Below are 23502 nucleotides of genomic sequence, written 5' to 3' on the forward strand. Positions count from 1 at the left end.
CACTAGTCTTTCCAACGCAATGGCAGTGCCAACATTCACACAGTGGGCTGAGCCTTCTACCTGCCTTTGATTCGAATTTTACTTCCTGCAACCATCACTTTCATTGCTTCGCTGCCCTTCCACCTTGGTTGGCCAATTCCCTTTTGAAGTCTCCATTTTTATAAAATGTCTCAAGTTATCATGTTGCAACAAGGAAGCAACACGACTAAGTGCTTTCTGTCTGTGGGTGAACTGAGTAACGATGTGCAGGGACCCATCCCTGACAGACGCTGAATGAAGTGACCTGATTGGTCATGGATCACGACAAGCATCTACTATTTGCGGAGTGATCTGTGGATGGAAGAGCTAGTGACGCAGTGTGCACTCTATGCAATTACAGTTAGTGTACTATGGGAACTGAAATTTAAACTGTGGTGTTGACAGCTGGTTTTATTTAGCTAACAATATGTAATCAACATTCATGCCGAATGGAACCATGTAAAAGCAAAGAGAAATAACTGGGCAGAATTCAAATCTGCTCGAAACTTTTGTTCTAACTCTGTGGGCTGCAGTGGAGTATTTCATATTTTTTCATGCTGCGCCAACAACCAGATTCTCAAGCTTTCCCCAAACATTCAGAGTTGGAAAAGACATCTGAATACAGGAAAAGTGAGACCTTCTGAAAAAGAACTCAACCATCCTTTTTTTGTTGTTGCTAATCCTCATCTGAAGATATTTTCCCATTGATTTTTAGAGAGTGTGGAAGGGAGGTGGGGAGACACAGAGAGAAACATCAATGTGAGAAAGAAACATTGATTGGTTGCTGCCCTCACAGGGCCGGGTATGGAACCTGCAACCCAACTATGTACCTTTGACCAGGAATGGAACCCGAGGCCCTTCAGTCTGTGGGCCGACGCTCTATCCACTGAGCCAAACCGGCTAGGGCTCAACCATCCTTTTTAATGCAATAAAAAAGGGACCATCAAAACAACAACAAAATAACACTATATACTGACTGCTTTATATCCATCGTCTCAGTAAATGCACACAACCCCAAGGAAACTGCGGCTCCGAAGTCACCACACTAGTAGGGAGCAGAGCTGTGACGAAACCCAGGTGTATCTACCTCCAGGACTTGTCCTCCAACCTTAGGTCCATGGAGCCCAAAGCAATTTTAGGAAAATGGCAAAAGTCTTTGCAAGTGTCCTTCCCCTCTAGAAAAGGCAATGCTACCCAGAGCACCTGGTTCTACTACTGGTTACAGCTCTCCTCTGCACACTTGATAGTTACCCATCCGAAGGCCCTCTCATCTCCCCGGAAAGGCAAAGAAAGACATCTGTAGAGACGGCTGGGATAGAAACCCACCGCCTAATATGTGCCAATAGTATCATGTGGCTAATGCAAGTTACTCATTTAAAATTCCACCTGTGTTTCCAGGAGAAGATAAGACTGTGGTTTTCTCCATTAATACAGTGTTTTTCTTTCCCTTAAGAAATCACTGAGCCATGTCATTTGAGAACTTTTTTGGAATATTACTTCATACAATGTAATTTTATTTTGATTGGTTGTATTTGCATATAAAAACACAATTTCAAATATTTAAAGAGCATTAAAAAAGTGACAAAGTATGATGAACTTTTGAAAATATATAACTATAATATAAAGATAAGGGATTTTAGTATAAAAACGGTGGGGAGTAATTATTGTAAAAGCAGATAAAATATTGTCTTACGACACAGAAGGCTGCAAGCAAATTATTGCAGTTCAATTTTAACACTTACGGTCAATGGTATATGTTATAAAAAAATGTCTGCAGTCATTCTTTAATTTAGTCTCATTCTACCCTCTAGCATTCCCCTTCCTGGGTACAAAGAAAACCGTCCTTCTGCAAAAAGATATAGTTCCATTTCATTTTTCATTTGCCGTTTCCATAGATGATTTTCTACTTTGTTCAGGACACAGCTCAAACTCAGGTGTCTGTCATCTTTTCTATTAAACTTACTTAAAATCCACTCCACACATTTCATATTGTGAAGGCTCCGCTGCAATTCTTGGCAACAGAACACTTGGGACTAAGTGTTCCTTTCTGACCACATGATTCCGTATTACACTTTCAGAAACATCTTATCTAACCAATGTGCTTCTTAGGTTGAAAGGTAAACCTTGAGATTTAAGTCTTAGGAAACATCAAACATGAAACAAGTATGCTGAGAAGCAAAGGTTAATGAGCTGGACATCGAGTCAAGACATCTCTGTCTTAGTCTTTCATTCAATCATTTTGCAAATATGAATTACTGAGTGGGTTGAGTTATAAGCACAGTGCCAGGTGCTGAGAAGTAAGGCAAAACAACGGCACCGTTCCAGCTTCCAACACACTGCACTCTAGCTGCGCAGGCAACCAGACAATTATAGGGGAAGTGTGATAGATCATCTGTTAGAACTATGATCAGAGCACTAGGGCAACTTCAAATAAAGGCACTAAGTGAACAGCGTGGGGCTGTGGGAGGAGGAAGAGATGGGTGTTCTAGAAGAGCTGATGCTAGAAATGGATTTCAAAGGACAAGAAGCTCATTTGAATCCCGATTCACATTCACATTCTATGGGGTGCCCGGTGAGGAAACAGGATGTGTTGGACAAATCAAACTACTATGACTCATTTTTGTATCTTTGTATTTCCTGGAAGGGGCCAAAGTAGTGAAAATGATGGGACCTGGGGCATTGGATCTGTACACTTTATAACCAAGGTTGACTGATGTCTGGGAAGTGACACGGGTATTTGCTTATAGAAATATATGCCATAATTTATGTATAACATTAATTGAATCAACTGTATGAACTTCCTGCCATATCCCCCTCTCCCCTACCTACAAAGTTTCACAATTTTGAGGACTGAAACTTGTCAAGAGAATGTAAGTGTCCTAGCAGTGGTTACTTGGCTTATATGAAGTATCATTATTAATATCAAATGTGACACTTTTCAGATGAGGAATCTATTTGCAACTTAAATGAATGCTTTTCTTGCAATAATTTTAGCTATTCAAGAGCTAGATATTAATCTCAGATTTATTTTTTTAATACTAGCACAGAGTTAATGTTCCTGAAACTAGCCGGAGGGATTAGAAGCTAGTGAGTGTGTTTCCATGGAAACAGACTGCCTTGCCTTGGAGAGATCAGTTCATACATTTCCTATAACCCAGCAACCACATGGGGGAGGGGAGATCTACATTTCAAGTTTTTAGGGTCACCATCAATTATGATTTTTGCTAGGATTTTTATTTTTATGAGAATGCACAGGGCATTAATGTTAGGAAGTTACCTAAGCTTAATTTTTAAAAAAATTATTGAATTTATTGGGGTGACATTGGTTAATAAAATTATATAGGTTTTAGGGGTATAATTCTGTAATATAGCATCTGTATATCGCATTGTGTGTTCAACACCCCAAATCAAATCTCCTTTCATCACCATTTCTCTCCCTTACCCCTCTTCTATCTCACCCACCCCGCTTCCCTCTGGTAACCACCATACTGTCCTCTGTGTCTAGGAGTTGTCACCTTTTCCACCCAGCCCCCTTAAATTTTTTCTTTACTCTTTGGCTGTCAACGACCATCAGGCATGTGCTCTGATGGACACATGATGGTGATAAAGTCACCCATGGCTTTCACTTTAATTCATGCTGTGAATCACAGAACACCCAATTATAAAATCTCTGGATCCCAAAAGGAGGGGCTGAGCCAAAAGCTGGACATCTGCATTGCCCTTCCAGTGGATGAAATTCAACAAGTGGCTGTTGTCCAGCTGGGGCTTCGCAAACACCAGCTGGACAACCGAGTAGTGACAACTGACCAAGTGACCACGAGAAGGGCCAAGCAGAAAGCGTGGACCAGAGAGGCTTACACCCCAACTAGAACAAGTGCAGTAGATGCCCCAAACCTGAAGCTGGGTGGTCACAAATCCTTGAATTAGGGCACCATCCTTGGGGCTGTTTTTTTTGTGATTTTTAAAAGAAAATGTTTTCATTCTGCTGTGCCTCAAATATAAGTCTGGCTGGACAGATGAGCATGTTCACCTTTTGGAGTGGCATTTACTTTTGGCACAATCCAGAGCTGAGTGATCACCTACAGGGCAGGATTTATCAGGAGGGCCCAGAATAGGAGGGCGAAGGCCCAGCCAAACCTGCAGTGCACACGGATCCCAAGTAGCAAGCAGCCCCATAGGACTAGGACTCAGGAGCTTGGGTTTCCTCATCTGTACTAAGAGCCAGTGAGAGTTAAGTGAGAAAAGCCAGGTAAATGCTCAAAATGGGAAAAAGTGCATAGCATAGCAAGCATCCAATGAATGTCAGCTGCTGTAATTATTCTGGTTCATGTTATTAGTATTATTAATATTAAAAATTAGGCAGTGTCCTCTAGTGGGCCTTGTGGGGTAAAACTCAAGTCAATCTTTATAAAGGATGAGAGAAAAACACTGAGATTCTGAAAGAAACTCTCACAAGAGTGTACAGATACTTTAGCTTGAGTTTGAATAAAACCAGTGAACTGAAGCTATGCTACTGAATCTTGCTCATGTAGGACCCATTTGGGGACGAGGGCACAAATCATACTTCAGATGTATAATGAATAACATTTTTTAAAAGATGCCATTAATGGCAAAAAAATGTTTTTAAGGTAAAAATTGGTCTCAGTGGTATTTTATTTCTGTGAAATGTTTTCTTCTAAAAGATGACCTCGTGACCTGAAAATAAACAGGGGTTGTGTGAATTCTTACGATGAATAACTTTAACTGAGAAGTAAAACTTTTCATCGATGCCTCCATATAATATCTGTCCCTCAAATTTTCTGTATCGTATCATTGCAGCGTTAGGATGTTTATGCTTTTCTGCCAGTGAGTTTCTTTTCAAATTGTCCTAATTATTTTGGCTGCGATCCATTTATCACACCAAGTAGAATAACCACAAAGTAGAATCATGAGTGCCAATCAGAAACAATTACCGGGAAAGACACGTACTTTGGATAGTAGAAGGTAATGGCTTTAAGCTCAGATCCGATTTTTGTGCGTGCAAAGCAATAAAATAAAACAAAACACAAAGTAAATTAAACCACAAAACTAAACTACTGTCAATCTAAGGTCCCACGTTTTAAGCTCTACAACAGAGGAAAGCAACAATTAAGTATAAGCACTAGACATCAAAATACATCCTGAATGCAAAGAATAAGTTTGATGGCGCTCTCTAATTTTCTTAGAACTGTAGAAAGTTTAGCTTAGCCACAGATGACCTTCAAGTGATGACTTTATGATCCTTGTACACTGAAGGTAACCCACTGACACAAATAACGCAGAATGGCAGAATCTGATGGGCAGTCTTAAGGCCACATAGTTGATATGAAATAAAACCATTCATCTGCGAAGGTTTTTAGTTTAACTTCTCCCTGCCCTTTGCTGGACGTTTTAATCCTCATCTTAAACTTGAAAGCTTCATTGTAGAGTTTCCACCACTATTAAAGGAATATTCATGGCATGGGCTCTGATCCTGTCAAAGGCAGTATTTATGTACATGAGGCCATAAAACTGTTGTAAGAAGGACAAATGTTGCAGATTTACAAGAGAAGACATTTACAAGGCAGCGAGTTGATGTGCATGGGTTTCACCTTGTGAGACCTCGGAGCAAAAAGTCAGTATAAAAAGCAGAAACCTCTGTCCTTGATGGTTTTTGGACAAACGAGCGCTTCCCCTTGGAATGTGGTCATAACTCCCGCACCCTCTCTCCCTTCCCCTAGGATGGGTGGCACCAAGGACGAGGACGGGACTCTGACACGGTGTTCAGTGCTCCTGGAATTTCCACCCAGATTCTAGTGCACGCATTCAAGTGACCTTTCTGAAGTTTGGGAAATGAGGGTGGAGGTGAATGAGGGCATAGAGGGGATAATTGGTGATGGGAAAAAATAAAAAAGTAAGATTTAAAAAATAAAGTTTGGGAAATGAGAGTATTATTTGGTTTATTAAACTGAGGGTTCATATTCATAACATCCCATACACAGAAACATATATAATCCCTTTACTCAAATCTCTTCCAAGAATAAAGACACTATATATGGAAAGACATATTTCACTGAACTCAGAATTTAACTACGAAAGAGGAGACATTCTGTCAGGAATGTCATTTTATTGTAGGAGTTCTAAACTAGATATGTGACTTGAAAATACTATTTGGGCCCTGATGGAACTGGGAATTCAAGTCAGTAAAATAATGACATCTATGGAGTGACTGGGCAAGTGGGAAAATTCACTGTTTTATACAGACTCGCTCACTATATATGTGCACGTCTTAAAATGAGATTTAATGAAAAAACTAAAAGTTGTCATTATGTATCCTTTAAAATGGTGAAATTATTAATAATCCCAGTATACTATAATAGATATAAAATAATTACATTTTTTATATGCTGTGTATTGATTAAAATAGATACCATCATAAAATGACTTTTTCATTTAATTTCATTTTAGCCAACATTTACTGGGCCCCTACTATGAGCCTGGTGCTATGCCACCATGAGGGATACAACAGTGATTGGAAAGTGTGCTCTGCCCTGGGAATCAGACTAAAGAGAAAGAGATGCTACCTGAATTGAAAGGGCCTATTTCAGTGCAGGGATGATGGGACATGAGGGTCTATGGCACCACCACAGAGCGGCAGGCAGAGCTACGTCACAGAGCCCCAGGGTTACATGAAGCCATCCTGGAAGCAATGACCCCTGGGCAGGCTCCAGAGACCAAGGGCCATGCTCAGGAACAGTACAAGTATGAGCCCAACGGCACCTGGTATTCACAGGACTGTGGGTCCGTTCACCATCCAAGAGGGAAACCCTGTGAGGGGGGAAGGCGGGACAGGAGAGGTAGACAGACTGATGTGGGAAATCTTTTATCCAAGTGAAGGGGCCTGAAACTGACCTCCTAAGTGATAGAAGCCACTAAATGGTGGGGAACAGGGAGCAACTGGATGCTTTCCATTGCTAGTGGGCTTTGGAGTGTGCAGAACAGATCTGAGGAGCCAAACCCCAGAGAAAGCGGGACTAGGGTCTTAACTAGGTATCCGGTACCGAGCAAGGGAATAGAGACTTTTATTTCTGGGGAAGTCTCTTGGTCTTCCCCAATAAGTCTATTTCTGGGAAGCTGTAAATTAATTTTGAAACCCAAATCATATTTTCTCATTGACGATGTACTCATATTTATATTAATTTCATTGATTTTTTTTTTAAAATTGGCACAGGCCCCTAAAGGCTAGAGCTCAGAATGCAATAAGAGCCTTGACGTTCAGTAGTCTTCAAAGTATTTTTAGCTTCAGAAGCTTCCCCGAAGTAACGGTTTTGTGGAATACCATCAGTACCTAAAACAGACAGATGCAGAGTGGTTTTGGCTGGAGCAGGGCCTCACATCTCAAGGCTCCATCAGCCTTGAAACCTCCTAGTCAAGTACTCCAGGGAACAGAGTTTGAAAACCACTGATGAAGCTGAATTCTTTCCTTCTATTAATGAGCAAGTGAGGTGCTCGTCCCTGGAAGAGGTCTTGTTTTCGAGTTGGGATGTAGAAAGAAGCAGAGGGGTTTGTGGTCTGGCTTTTCCAGTTGGGGACCATGAAATTTTGAGTAGGCATGCTTGTATGCTTCTGTTGACTCATCTATAAAACCGAGACAATACTTCCTTTTACCCATCAAAGCTGTTGAAGTGCAAGTTCTTTGTAAAATGTGTTAGTCTATTTAAAAAAAAAAAAAAAAGCAAGTTGCTGCTGCTGCCTCAGTGCCTCAAATCAGAGAACTAGGAGCAAACCTGAGTCCCAGATGGCCAGGGGAGCCATCCAAGGGCCCCGCGATAAGGACCGAGGCGATGTAGAGCACTGGTCTCTTTGCAGCTACGATGATAAACAAACCTGAAGTGATCGCTCGATTGGCACCTGCAGCAAATACTTTTGTTCAGAGAAAGCTTTTGTACATCTGATCTGCCAAGAAACTATGGTCCCTAAATAAAGAGAAAACAATTATCTCCAAACTCTGAGAAACACCTGGCACACAAAACCATCACACGCGACACACTTGGGCAACTTGTGGAAGGAAGCTGGATCCGCAGCCAGACAAACACGGGCTCAAATCTCGCCCCATGATGACCTGCTTTGTGCTGACAACGACCTGACCTGGGAGCTGCAGGAGACGATCCACATGAAGGGCTCAGCATCACAACCCGTCCCCGGACGTGCCCCACAAGTGCCTAGCACAACACCAGCAGCCCGTCTTCTGCTGGAGCAGCCCGTTGTGTAAGTCATCACATCCCGGAGCTACCGGCCCACTGACATCCCACTGTCTCCGCTGGGAAACACGCGGACTGAAATGCGCTCTGAGAGCTTCGGCACCCTCTGCTGACCAGCGAGGAGGCTGGAGACTGAGGAAGGCAATTTGTAAAGTATCCTGCACATTGCGGCAAGAACGCACAGGTTTGAAACAGCTGCGGCACTCCCTACAAAACATCGGAAGCAGCACACAGTGGTCTCACTTCCGAAGGAGGCGACGTGCCAACCAAGTGGCCAGTAAAGTAAAAAAAAACAACTGCTTATTACTTTTAAAATATAAGAACACTTCAGATAGCATTTCAAAGCCAGGTCTCAGTAGTCTTAAAAGGAAGAGATCGATTCGGTGCAAATGTCTAATACATAAAGTGCTGTGAAACACAGTTGTATTTAAGATTAGTAAGGTACACTGCAAACATGTTACAGTGTCAAGTACTATTAATAAGATGCCACGAGAAACCCTAAAATGCTGCAGATCTGGCTTAAAATGTCTTCAAGTGATGTCTCAATTTCCTGTTTCTGAATGGCAAATTTCAAGTCACAACATATCATATCACTTTTCTTAATCTCTCCATCGATTGCTTAGTGAGCAAAGGATATTAACAGAGAGAGATTCTCTCAAAGGCTCCCAATGATGCAATTTACTCAGACCTCCCAGTCCTGGAGACCCTCCTCTCGGAAGGGCTGGGGGTCCTGTTAGGACAATTGTCACTGAACACAGCCGATGGACACCAGTGCAGTGGGCAATGCCACATGGGCAGGCAGGCAGCACTCAAGGCAGGCAGTGAGGAGTAACAGCTATACGAAAGCAGAATGCAGCACATTACATAATGGGGACAAGTCCTTGGCAGGTTCAATGCAGAGAAAAAATATGTATCTAGTGTACACTTCTGGAGAGAGAGTGAACGTAAGTCTTAAAATGCTTTCTAAATCCATGTGCCAGGTACACTTCAGGGCAATGCATTATCCTCTCTAAAAACTCCTAAAGTGAAACTTTTTCAGGCTCAGGTTCAAGAAACGTATGCATCTTCCTGGTTTACGACAAGCCAACCGTCAAACGTGTAAATTAAATCTATAAAGGAATTAGCTTTCCAACATTTTCTTGTACTAAATGGAGGGGCATGACCAAGAGATGAAAGAGGGGGCTGTCTTTTCCTTACAAGTACAAGATAAAGTGTTGAGCCACAAATAAAACTAGGAGAATAAGAGAAAATGAAGCCCTGCTTTTTCTCCTAATTTTGCCATCTGCTGCCAGGTTTAGAGCAAGGATGCGGAGCCTGAGATGCAGAGATGGCAGTGGGCTGGGGAAAAGAGTTATGAATCTGTCTGCCCGGCCCCTACATGCCTCCTATGACCAGGGATGACCACGCTGACATACCCTGTAAGGCAGTGTCCTTACACTGGGAGGGGCCCTGGGAGAACACAAGGTGAGAGCTACTCCATGGGCTCTGCTTAGAATCTAATGCTACTGGGTGGGAATATTTACCATATTTCTCCTAGCAATGGTGCTATGAAAACTGCACTGGCACTGGAGAGGAACCTCTTGGGAAGTAATCCACACCAACAGGTGAAGAGTGGAGCTTGATCACCCCGTCTTCCCCTGGGAGAGGGAGAATGGTAGGTGTTCAGGGAGTTAAGCTTACCAGCAAAAAGTCTGGATTGAAGGAAAGCATGAGAATCTTATGTCACTTAAAACTCTGACCCTATTTATAGGCCAATTGTCATTTCAGTGATGCTTCAAAATAGTTTTTTCATCTCTTTTTTTAAAATATATTTTTATTGATTTCAGAGAGGAAGGAAGACGGAGAGAGAGATAGAAACATCAATGATGAGAGAGAATCATTGATTGGCTGCCTCCTGGATGCCCCCCACTGGGGATTGAGCCCACAACCCGGGCATGTGCCCTTGACCGGAATCGAACCTGGGACCCTTCAGTCCGCAGGCTGACACTCTATCCACCAAGCCAAACTGGCTAGGGCAGTTTCTTCATCTCTTAAGTGAAGTGCATATCAGCAATACACTCCACTACCTTCTTTTCTTCTCCACAGGAGATGGGAAGGTCAGCCAGCAAGGTCTTGGTCACAAGCACGCCTCCAGAGGAGTCTTGACCCTCAGGAAAAACAGTCTGCAGACTTTTCAAAATACATAGAATAGACCTCTGGCATTCACTGACCCTTCTATGGCCTATTAGAATAGACCGAAGCTTTGAACGCAGAGTTCAGTAGTGGAATATTTCCTACGTCGTAGAATGAACTATTACTGAATTAGCCACACTACTCTTTTGCATAATCAGGGCTTTAGTTCTGCCTAAAACCCTTCACTTCCTTGGACCTCACATTTTCTTTACTTCTAACTCCAGGACAAATAGTTGTCACTGTAAAGTTTTTATCCCTTCACAGGAATGACTGAGGATGTGACTCCGGGGCAGGAAACATTTCTTATCCCCACTGGATACATGTAGAACATGACGCCTGTGAGTGTGAACAGCGGACGGCTGCACTCACTCCCTATTCTGCATCATCTCTGATGTGTGGTCCTTTGAGATGGTACCTCCCCCAAGTTGAAGGATATGGCAATTACTGAATTTGGGCCAATCACAACTAATTGAGTTGTTGAATGTTGAATGCACGAATCTCTAGGGAACACTCAGTTTGAGCTAAAAAAACAGAACTGTTTCTAAGCAGGATTTTGTAAACAAATCCGTATTTTAAATGCAGTTAAGAAGTCCAGACTTGAAGGGCCTTTGATAAAGCTAATTATGCCTTGATTACTCCCTACTTTGATTAGTTTAACGTTTAGGATAGAGAGAGAGAGAGAGAGAAACATCAATGTGTGAGAAAAACATTGATCGGTTGCCTCTCATATATTCCCCAACATTGCATCAAACCTACAATCCAGGTATGTGCCCTGACCGGGAATTGAACCACAACATTTTGGTGCATGGGCCGATGTTCCACCCAACTGAGCCATCCTAGAGGCAGGCTGACCAGCATAAGGCTTAGTCATTAGTGGTTGCTTAAGGGACAGCAATGCAAATGCATGATGCATGATGCATGAGGAAGTCAGCAGGGCTTGATGCTTGAATGGGCCTACGTGGTACAGCACCAGGAGTTACTCACCAAGGGCTTCCTTCCAGAAGAAAGGCCTTCTCACTGACAATTATGGTGAAAATTGTTTCTCTTTGACCAAAGATAATGCTTAGCAGCTCTGTTTTAACTGTGTCCTATTGAGAATTAGACCCATAAAACTCAAGTAAAAGGAAGACATATATTTCAGCACAAGGATTGACCAAGAAAGATATGTGAAGCTATTAGAGGAGGTATGTCCAAACACTACCCCAAAATAGAGACCACTTTCAACCTGGGTGTCTTTGTGTGTTTGGGTGGCTATAACAAAATCCCACAGACTGGGCGGCTTATAAACATAAACATTTATTTCTCACAATTCTGGAGGCTGGCAGTCCAAGGTCAAGGTGCCAGCGTGGTGTGTTCTGGTGGTGGCCTTCTTCTGGGTTATTGACTTCTGTGTCCTCATCTGGCAGAAAGGGCTACGGACCTCTCTGAGCCTCTCTGATAAAGGCACTAACCACTTCCCAAAGGTAATGCCATCACACAGAGCATTAGGATTTCAACAGATGAATTGGCAGGGGACACGAATATTCTGCCCACAGCACTATGGAAGAGTGCTATAATTGCACAGGCTGTTAAAGAGACAGACCGGCGAGGAGAGAATACTCTAATGCTCACTAATCACAGAGTCCTGATGAACTTCACATCTCTCTGAACTTCCCTGAGGAGCCAGAACGCAGGAACACGTTCTCAATCCATGCCTATTAATAATAGCAGACACTTAACAGGTTGGAGGATAAAGTATGGAAGTCTTGACAGTCTAGCTCTTCTCCTGGCGTAACTGCAATCACTCTGTATCTCTAATGGGTGTGCTGTTATGGTCTCCATCTCTCATTACTTGACTTTTTGTTCTCTTCCCTTCTGTAATTAATTGAAGACTTTCTGTGGTTTCTAGAATATTCCACCAGAGATCCATGTTTTCTTGTCATTTTCTCATTCTACCTTCTCCATGGCACAGCTTCCACAACCAACTTTCCTATTCCATTTGTGACCCATCAGCACACAGAAGTAAACTGGTTATGAAAGGTCTGGTAAGGGTTTGATAGAAGAGCCTTGGTAGACGTGGGTTTTATACCCAGCGAATGTATCATCATTGGCTCCCTTTTGGTATGAGGTTTAACTCTTTAATTCTGGCATCCTCATCTACTCAATGAAGATTCCAACACCTGCTCTGGCGGGCAAGTGAAGGCTGTGATGAAGGACGTAGCACCTCTAGCACTTCTCCGAGAGCAGGCTATCCACAGAAAACTGACAATGGACTGATTTATGTTGCAATAGTCATTCATAACTTTTAAAAAATTAGGCACACACAGTAACTTACAGAATTTGTCTTTCACTTGGTTAAAAATTTAGCATTTTAAATATGCCACATAAATTGGTAACTTAACAATTTAATTGTAATCAATAGTGGCCTCTTGAACTTCATAATAAATATGTGTTAAATCTTCAAAAACAGCATTATACTTTCCATGTGAGAATACGAGTATCTTATTTTAGAGAGGGGAATAGCCCTCTGTCTACGCTTTCAGCAGCCTACTGAATTCTTGTAAATAAAGCAGGATAAAACAACTAAAATCCTAGCTACTTTTTCTAGAGAATGTCCCCTCCTCTTCCTCATTATTTTTAAAAAGCAGCAAACGCAAGGTCAAGAGCTTGGCTCTGTTCAACTGTCTGCATGGGTCTCATTACTGTGGCCGGCTCTCCCTGGCTCCTAAGGACACCTTGCTCAAGGTCAGCTGAGACGGCTTTGGAGGAGCCACACCTGACTGTACTGGTGGAACCTGAGCTCTGAGTCATTCACTTGGCAAAGAGCTGATCTAGGAAAAGGCAAAACTCAGAGAGACGCTGGCCTGAAAGACAGATGAGTCATGGACAAGGAACAGATCACTCTCAATGGAGGATCAACTTTAGGAACATTGAAATGGAGAAAAAAACAGTGTTTGGGGGAAAATAGCACTTATTTTTGGTCAGGACCATTTAACACACAAAAAATCTGCAAAGGTTTGTTTTTGCTCCCAGCAATTTCTCACGTACCTACCACTTATGCTATAAAAGAACAAAACGCCCTCCCAGGGAAATTGTGAAAAAGGAAACTGTCCTAGAGGAACTATCAATTACTTAAGTTTGAAGAAGATAAGAAGAAACTAAAACCAAAGGGAACATTATAACCTGAAATTCCAATCACATGAATAATGCATAGAAATCGGTGTCTGTATTCCTTTAAAGATGACTTGCACAGGAGGTTTTATATTATAAGTTGGAAAAACTCAAAAAGTTTGACTGAAAGACTATTACAAGGTCATTTTATCCTTCATTTTCGTTTTAGTTTCTTTAACATGGTACCATTTTTAAGAAGAATCCCCCTTGTATTCCAAAAACAATTCTTAAGTACATGAATTAAGGAGTAGTGAAAAAAGTTGATGACAATATAATACACATGTCTTCATAAGACCCCAGAAAAGAACCAGTTTTAAAGAACTTTAAATGCAAAAATGGCCCCAAATAGTTGAAAACATTTGGACAATAAGACAAAAACTATTCTTTTCTCAAGAATTTCTAAAGCACTAAATAAATGTTCCTATCTTATTTACGGGAAAACTGGTATAAAACCAACGTCAAGTAACTTGTACACCATGATCTACTCGAGAATTAGATGTAGGGGCCAGGATTTAGTGTCAACAACCCAGGTGACATTGTGTTAATGAATCACAGGGTAAAACCCTTTTTAATTTTCCCGAAGCAGGACCTAGCTAAATAATGATACTGACAAAACTCAAGATGGCTATGCCTGCGAAGGGAACTGACTGTCTTCTCCAGATAGTTCCTCTGGGAGGGAGGAAGGAGGGGCCTCCACTTCTCGAATGTCTATGTGTGCCAGGCACTTCCAGAACTATGCCATGTAACCTTCCCCAACCCCCAACTAGCTTGCTGCTATTCTTCTCTGGCTTATGGGAAACTGAGGTGTAGAAAAGTCCATTAGCCTTGGTGAGCAGGAAGTTAAGGTTATAGCCATGTCTACTCAAACCCCGTGCCTCCCCCACCCCCCATCCTTTCCTGGCCACTAGGAGCAGCAAAATGACCTGCTGTCAGAAGCTGGCTCGGTGAGCATTAACATCACGTGGCTGGGTATGAGAATGGAGGTGCTGAGCACCATGAGAGGGGCCCATAGGCCCCTGTTTGCTGTGGACTTTTCCTGCTTTTAGCATTTGAAAGTCCCACATCCCAGAAAAGCCCTCACCTGGGGGCAGATGGGAGTGGAGAGTACAGCCCAGTCAGAAGCATTCCCCATTCAATCCACCTGTGCTCAGGGGCAATTCTACTCCTCCCTGCCCCCTTGATAAAGGCCTGGGGGTGGGAGGCACCCCGTTCCTTCCAACCAACAGGAGCCCAAGACTTTCGTATCAGAACTTCCTATATCTGAGATAAGAAGGTAAGGTAAAATGGTGAGACGTGGATTTCGGGGTAGGTTTTGCTGGCTTCTCTTTGTCTCAAGAGATTGTAGAATTCCACCTGGTACAAGCTGATTCTTACTTGTCAGGCTAAGACAGATTCTGAGGTTTGTGGACAGTATTAACATCACCTAGCAATGTCCGTGTAATAACAAACGATAAAATGCATAGCGCAGGCTATAAGCAATGGTACAGGACCTAAAGAGGTTGGAGAGGAGACTCCAGGAAGGCTGTCAATCAAATCAGAACACGTGGTCACTGGGGAATATGGCATCAAGGACAAGACTTTGTGTTCTCATGAGGGCTGCTCTTTACCACTCTTCAAGTCACTGCAGACAGGACTTAGCCAGAGAGCTGTCTCTCTGTTTCGGAAACACTCCCAATCTCCTCACTTGCTCTCAGGCCCTCTGTGAAGAGGAGGGACATTGGGACCTTGACGTTCGTCCACTTCCTCAGCTCCTTCATGGGTCTGGTGAGAGGATGCCTCCAGACTCTCCATCACCTGGGAGTGGCATGGACGTGGGGCAAAATACCCAGCAGTGTCTTCCATGGTGCACACACACCTCCAGCACCTGCCCGGCTCTCAGGCTGTCCCTCGGCTGGCACATAGGTCCCACCCCCTCCACATGGCCTCCTTTGAGAGGCCATCCTGTGAAGATCTCCCTCCCAAAACTCCCACGGCACTTGGTGCTGGTCCCATACTATTTGGCGTGTCAGAAACACCACCTCATTTCCCCAGCTACAGGCAGTGTACTGCTCACTGCAGGGTAAAGATACCCAGTTTTATATAGTCTTCAAATCCATGTACAGCTACCTACCTGGTTACTGTTAAATATAACACAGCTTTGAAAACTGTAACTGCTGGCAGGTATGTAGAAGATGTCGTGGAAAGCTTTGGGAAAGCAAATCATCACTACTACTATTTGGTGCCGGCAGGGACCTCAAAGGAGAGGACTCTTTTTTTTTTTTGCCAGACAGCAAACTATCTGAAACCTTGCCTCATTGCCTTAATGTAATAATGACAGGTTTTCAGAGAAAATCAATAACTTCTTCTGAGAATGGGTCAAAGCAAAACAATATACTTACTTGAAAGGAATGGGTACTTTATAGACGGCAGGCAGAAGTCACAGGAATCCTTCCTTTCTTAACGTACGCCCCGCAGCAGGAAGTATCTGAAATTAGAGGAAGAAAAGACTACTATTGTTGTTTTATTTGAAAGAAATAGGCAGTCTATTAAATATAAATTAGCAAGAGAAAATGATAATTCTTTTAAGTCGGTCATTAAGTTTTAAAATACAAATAGCAAACACGAAGGTAAAACAAAATGTGTTAGTTTTTATAAACTTCATTTAAAGTCAAGTGTTTTGCTCCCTTCAATTGTGGTGTTTTGTTTTGTTTTTAATTCTCACCCAAGGGTATGGTTTTCATTGATTCTAGAGAGAGAGGAAGGGAGATGGAGAGAGAAAAACATCAGTGTGAGAGCAACATCGATTGGTTGCCTCACGGACATGCCCCAACTGGGATCAAACCTGAGACCCTTCAGTACACAGGACAACACTCAACACTGCACAACACCAGCCAGGGCTCAGCTGTATTTTTTAAGGAGACACTCAACCTTAGACAGCAATTATACAGAAAGGAGAATATAAACATCCAGCTGTGAGAAGTCACATAAATAAAGGTTTCCAGGACGTCATCTCATTTTTGGAACTGAGTCAGTCCTCCCGAGGTTGATAGACAGGTTGTTAGAGTTTCAAAGGGCCTTAGAGCCCATGTAGTACACAACCCCCACTTCAGACCAGGAGCCAGAGGCCCACTCAGGAACCAAGTTCTTCTGTTCTGGGCTCTGGGGGTTAAGACCAAAATCTCTGACCTCTGAGTCTATACTCCAGAAAGAGGAGACTAAATATAATAGATACCATCTCAGAATGTCCCACTGGGCTGGAAGGTGGAGACATCTGAGCAGAATCCTGAAGGCAGTGAGGACATGAGCCATGGGTCTATTGAGGGAAGCAATTTCCTTGCAGAAGAGGGCAGCCAGGGCCTGAAGGGGGGACATGGAAGTGGCAGCTAAGTCTGTGGCAATGGATGAACCAACCAATGGAAAGCAGGTGACAGGAAGCTGATGAAGGATAGAATCTTGGGGAATATCTACTTAAAAGGTGGGTAGGAGCCCTATAGCCAGTTTGGCTAATGGATAGAGGGTCATCGGGCTGCAGACTGAAGGGTCCCAGGTTCGATTCTGGTCAAGGGCATGTACCTTGATTGCAGGCTTGATCCCTTGCTCTGTTCAGGGTGTGTGCTGCGGGAGGCAACCAATCGATGTGTCTCTCTCACATCTCTCTTTCTCTCTCCCCTTCCCTTCCACTCTCTCTGAACATCAATGGAAAAATATCCTTGGGCGAGGATTAACACTCACACACAAAACAGGCGAGTAGGACAGGGGACTGGGAAGGAGCAGTCAGAGACAGGGGGACACAGGAGGAGGGCCATCAGGGCTAGAGAGCTGCCGCCTTTGACAATCAGCTCTGAGGACACTTCCCACTCGGAGAGTAAGGGCTGGGGAAGGACGGCTTGTGAAAAAGGAAGTGTGGAAGCCTGACCAGGGCAAAACACTACAGAATTAGGAGGGATCTCTGACTGCATGCCCTGCAGCATTCAAAATCCGTTTTCATGTACACAGTTTACTGGTGGCAAGCCTGGTGACCCTGAGAGTGAACTTGCCTTCCAAATTTGGCAAGATTTAAAATATGTCTAAATTCAATTAAGTGTATAAGAAAAGCAAAAGGCCTTAATCATAGTAAGATTAAATGCAAGTGTTGTCACCGAAGCCCACATTTTACAAGCTTGTCTTTAATAAGCATGTACAAAACAAATGACTTTAATAAATAAAAGAGTCTGGTTAAATAAATAAAGGAGTCAACAGGCATCCAACAACAAATGATAATTCCTGGCAATGCCAACAGTTCCAGAAATGATCACTAAATTACTTAAGAGTACAAGAGTAATGAAAATATTTTGTAAGTCGAGATGCATTTTTAAACTTTCACATACATTTAAAATTTTTTCAAATCCCATGTGATGTAAATCTATGAAGACAAATAAAAACACTTCCATGCAACAATCTAATGTGTATTCTTAGAAGAGACAGAAGTAAGAAAAAAAAATATAGTTTATACAGTTGACCATTGATCATTGTTTTGAACTATGCAGGTCTGCACTTACACATGGATTTTTTCCATAAATACCTGTACTGTTTTCTAGCCTCACTTGGGAGTCCATGGATGCAAAGGGCTGACTGTATGCATTGATCTAGGCCCATGGTCGGCAAACTGCGGCTCGAGAGCCACATGCGGCTCTTTGGCCCCTTGAGTGTGGCTCTTCCTAAGCCTTAGGAGTACCCTAATTAAGTTAATTACAAAGTACCTACCTATAGAGTTTAAGTTTAAAAAATTTGGCTCTCAGAAGAAATTTCAATCGTTGTACTGTTGATATTTGGCTCTGTTGACTAATGAGTTTGCCGACCACTGATCTAGGCCATTTTATATGAGAGACTTGAGCATACTCAGAGAGTGGTATCTGTGGGGGAGTCCTGGAGACAATCCCCCGCGGATACTGAGGGTAGTTAAGCTTTTGGATAGTCAAAAGCTATATGTGGATTTTGGACTGTGTGGGATTGAGTGCTCCTAACCCCCACATTGTTCAGGGGCCAATTTATTACATTTAATACGGGTCACAAATAAGACACATGGTGAAACTGAAAGTCAATATTATACACACACACACACAGAGATCTGTGGCCCACACTGACCCCCACTTAACAATAATGGTAGTGGATGTGGTACGAGATGGTTGGGAAACAGTTCATTCTGGATCAGGCACTAGTAGCTCTCTACTCCTGAAGCCTTCTGGTTTCTCCCAGCCCCCTTTTTCTAAAGAATTGGTCACCCTGCGTGCACTCACCGAGCTAAGTGCCCTGTTCTGCCGTTTACACTCCCTAGTATGATTGGTTTGCTGCCTCCCCTAAGTAGGCTGTTGCTTGTAGGGTGGGCTGTGTCTTCCATCTTTCTCTGGCTAAGGCTTAGCACAGAACCTAGCACAGGGTAGGTGCCTCTAATTATTGAATAAAATAATGAAAGAAAAAGTAAATAAATACACTTAGATGACAGGCCTAGTGTCTCTTGAAATGTTTTTTCAATCCAGGAAACGTTAGGAGGGTCAACCGCGAAATATTTATTGATTGCTAATGACAGATCCCCCTCCGTTCTTTTCATATCACAGATGGCCAAGGGGCCAGCCACACAGCCACCCATACTCCTCCATCCAACAGCAGGTATACCCAGTGCTCCTCCCCTGTTACAGTCAGTCCAGGCCTGTTCATTCAGCCCAGCTGCTTCTGCCACATCATATTCTACATGAAGTGACTTTTCATTTCCAAACTGATGACCACTTTACGGCTGTGATTATAAGCCGCGAGGAGAAAAACTTCGAAAGTCTTACTTACAACCGAGACTGTTTTCATTTAAAAATACTATATGTTTTGTACTCTAGTTCATGCTAATAGACCTATTTGATGGCTCAGAAATGTCATTCTCTCATCAGTAAAGAGCTATGAAATTACAAGGAGGGGAGAGAACAAAATTTTAAAGTGCCCAAGAAATTTATCTTTTACTTTCTTATCTCAGAAATATATAAAGCTTCTGTTTAATGTAATTAAAAATGGTAAGATGTGATTCAGCTGAAGTTAAAAGTGTAGATTTTGCAAACATGTAAATAACATTTTATTTGGTGCTATTAGAAAAATGCCCCTTTAGTATATGGTGGAAGGCCCTGTAGGGTATCACAGTGCATTACACAATATACACATACCATTTATGTTACATTTTGAAGAAGTTCCTTCCAGGCACCAAGAGTCTTTTAAGACCCAGCCCCTGGGAGTCAACAGCACTTAGAATACCCCCCACAGCTTCGGTGGCACACAGCTTAACACAGGGCTAAGCTCATAAAAGGAGGTTTACTAGTACAATTTTTACACCTGACAATAATTTATTTTTAAAAATTATTTTTAGAAAGAGAAAGATAGATGTGAAAGTGAAACATCCATCAGCTGCCTCCTGCACGCCCCCAACTGGGGGTCGAGCCTGCAACCCGGGCATGTACCCTGACCGGGAATCCAACCAGCAGCCTTCCCATGCACATGAGGATGCCCAACAAAGAGCCACACTGGCGAGGGCAACACTCGTTTATTTTTAAGGCAGTCTGCCTCTTAGAAATTCTTGAAGACCAAAGTAATTTAGGAAGCAGTTTAGGAGATGAAGAGGGAGAGATGATTATAGAATGACATCAATTTATTCTTCCCCAAACGAGCGTCCAAGCCTTACTGTGGATACAGAGAATGAGGGAGTGAACCAGGAGAGCAGGGTCTGCACACGTGAACAAGGGCAACATCGTTCGTTGCACTTTCCACCACTGCTCTGCCACCTTCTGGAATTGGAAGGAGGTGGGGTTTGTTCCAAGGGAGTCCAACGAGGAAGTAAGTGCTCAGTAGAGCATCCCTCTTATGTTCATTTCAGCACACATGGTACCTTAAAACTGAGCACTGCAGATTGTTTAAAGGCATAGAGAGCCTGTATCACAATGGATGACTATCAACCTTTCTTATTCTAGATCAGTGGTTCTCAACCTTCTGGCCCTTTAAATACAGTTCCGCATGTTGTGACCCAACCATAAAATTATTTTCGTTGCTACTTCATAACTGTAATCTTGCTACTGTTATGAATCATAATATAAATATCTGATAGGCAGGATGGTCTTAGGCGACCCCTGTGAAAGGGTCGTTCGACCACCCAAAGGGGTTGCGACCCACAGGCTGAGAACCACTGTTATAGATGATACTGTATTACAATAAATGACAAACTTTCATAATACTTGTTTTTTCCTTAAGACTGATATTGGAATGAATTATTACATTGGATGATTTATTACCTTCAGAATAAACGAGGGAGGGGTTTGGGGAGGGGCAGTGGAGCAGAGTTAGTGATCTGAAGTTTTCCTCTACCAAACAATACACGGAACCCCTATAACCCATATCTACTTTTAAATCAAAGCAGTTTTGTTTAAACAAGGTACTTAAATGGCCACGTTTGGCTTTTTGGGAGCAGGGAAATAATTCCCGATGGCTTTCAGATATCACTGGGCTCTCCGCTGATAGCAGACGCATGGTGGCAGCCAGCCAGTCGTGTGACTGGTGACTCAATACACAAGTTTCTGTGGTCTCCACAATCGGATACGGTGAGCATGTCCATGTTTAAGTTTGAGGACTAAATGGTAGCAAGGAGCTCTTCTGAAATAAAAGAGAGCTCTACAGAGAAGCAAAATCAATACACTGTCTGGGTTTCTCTAAGCTCAGCCTTGGCCATTTAAATGCTTCCTTCAGAATGTACCATCTTTCTTACGAATTTTAAGATTACTGATTGTTTGAGGTGGAAAACAATCCAGGCAATCTTTAGCAGAAGATTAAAAATGTTGCCAAGCATTAGTCTGAGTGGTAAGAACCCCACCTTCCTGTGATTAATTTCAACTCCAAAAGCAACATCCCTGCTAAACAAAGCCCCAGAGTCAAAAATTCTCCCCTTGGCACAGGTGAATACACACCTATACGTATGTTTGGCAGAATGAGATATGCTCTCACCCTCCGTGGTATGAAGGCTTAATGAAAACTACAAAGGGTGAAACAAAGAAAACCATCCAAAATGAAGGCTGCACTCAGCTTTGAAGAAACAATAGCACTTACTTCCCCCAGGACCCTGCACTGGCCTCAGGAGAGCTGCTGCCCTGTCCTAATTCACGTGTTTCCCTGAACTCTCCCAGACTGCTCATTATTCCGGAGAGCCTGGGCTCCATGCACACAAAGTCAACAGGATACTGAAACGCCCCCCCAAAGACACCTCGATCGATGCAACCTCAGGCTTTCCAAAACAGAAGAGAACCAATAAGAATCCCTCCCCAGCACATGCACGCTCGGAACCAGGTAAAAACAATATTCCTTCATGAATCGAGTAGCTGTTCACCAGCCAAGCCTTCTCCCGCAGAACATATTTCGGTACGGAACGCCGGGCTAGGCATGCTATTAACAACAACAACAAAAAAGCAGGATCAAATTAAACAGGGGACACGATGAACTCGCTTCATTTCATGCATGGCTGGGTTTTCCCTGCGAGATAAAGACTCAAAGTAATTACCATGAACTGCAACTTCCTCACTGATCGCCTTTGGCAGCTGGCAGTGGCTGACTGCCGATGCTCTACAACAAAGAAGAACGCCTTCTCTTCAGTGCCTTCCTCCTCCCGTAACGTTACCAGCTAAGCACCTCCACCGCTGCCAGAACACAGTGGAGTATCTCTGTATCTATGTCTCCGGTGCATAAGGAGTACAGTGGAAACCTATCAAGCCGGCGAGCAGCGATGCCGCAGCCAATGAGGAGAGCTCGGGCGGAATCCAGCACATGCTCTCTGAGGCGCAGGCTGTCACCAGCGTTTAGCAGGCTGCTAATCTAATTATAGCTAGTTTTGCGAGCACAGAGCTACTGGAGCAAAGCACAGAAGCAAATGAAATTTTAATAAATTAAACCCCAAAGACAAAATCGTCTTGATTTCCTGTCATTTCGAGGATGAATGTGCCACCTTGTAAACTGTAAGTGATTTTTAAAGTGCATTCTTGTTTTGCCTCCAATCTCGAGAAACAAAGAGTGGTTACCCCTCACGTCGGGTCCAGCTGACTCGCACTGCAGATTCCGGCACAGAGAATAAATGGCAAAATCAATACCTGGAAGGTATTAGTGCTAGTGCTGTAAAATCTGAGGCTCACTTTATTTACCCTGATTAGCAATTTGCCACTTATTTGTCCTAAAATGCTAATTAGTCTCCAATAGACTTTGAAATACCATGTACTTTCCATGCATAGTGGAAAAGTGCTCATCAAGGTGCCAAAAATCATACTCCTGAGGGCAGTAATCAATAATTTAGAGCTACAAGAGATGGAAGGGATACCAGAAATCACTATACAAAAAAAAATTTAAAGAAATTTGCCTATTCTTGAATCCAGGTAAAATGATTATGGAGTTAAAAATTATTGTGGAGTTTTTGGATCATCTTCAATAAAGTATTAAATACTTTGCCTAGATTGAGCCTAAAATGATGAGCAGCTATCAAATAAGATATCTTATTTTGAATCTGTTCCGAGACTATAGTTGAGTAGAACTCATACTAAGAAAAAAATGAATATCCAATTTTCAAAGTAAATTCTGTTAACTTCTATGATTTCTAATAATCAAACAGAACTGGATGATATAGTCAGTCTAATAATATATTGGACCAAAATAGAATTTTTCCTGGTCACATTGAAAAGCTTACATGACCACATTGTGTATGTTGAAAGGTGCAGCCACTATGGAAGACAGTATGGAGTTTCCTCAAAAAGCTACAAATGGAACTCCCTTTTGACCCTGTGATTCCACTTCTAGGAATATATTCCAAGAAACCAGAAACACCAATCAGAAAGGATATATGCACCCCTATGTTCATAGCAGCACAATTCACCATAGCTAAGATCTG

At 42.7% G+C, this 23502-nt stretch overlaps 1 protein-coding gene across 3 annotated transcripts in view; it reads right to left on the minus strand.

Annotated features, from left to right (window-relative positions):
* FAM110B (family with sequence similarity 110 member B) overlaps nt 1-23502 on the minus strand; it is a 101746-nt gene that overhangs the window by 37328 nt on the left and 40916 nt on the right. For 2 of the 3 annotated variants that reach the window (XM_015567429.1, XM_015567430.1), the window contains exon 2: nt 15977-16062. The gene's annotated coding sequence lies outside the window, so the exon portion shown is untranslated. Of the gene's footprint in view, nt 1-15976; nt 16063-22131; nt 22323-23502 lie in introns of those variants that run through there. The other variant, XM_006769057.2, reaches the window with a different exon arrangement.

This window comes from Myotis davidii, unplaced genomic scaffold (assembly GCF_000327345.1).
Source record: "Myotis davidii unplaced genomic scaffold, ASM32734v1 scaffold1, whole genome shotgun sequence".
In the NCBI taxonomy this organism is placed as follows: domain Eukaryota; kingdom Metazoa; phylum Chordata; class Mammalia; order Chiroptera; family Vespertilionidae; genus Myotis; species Myotis davidii.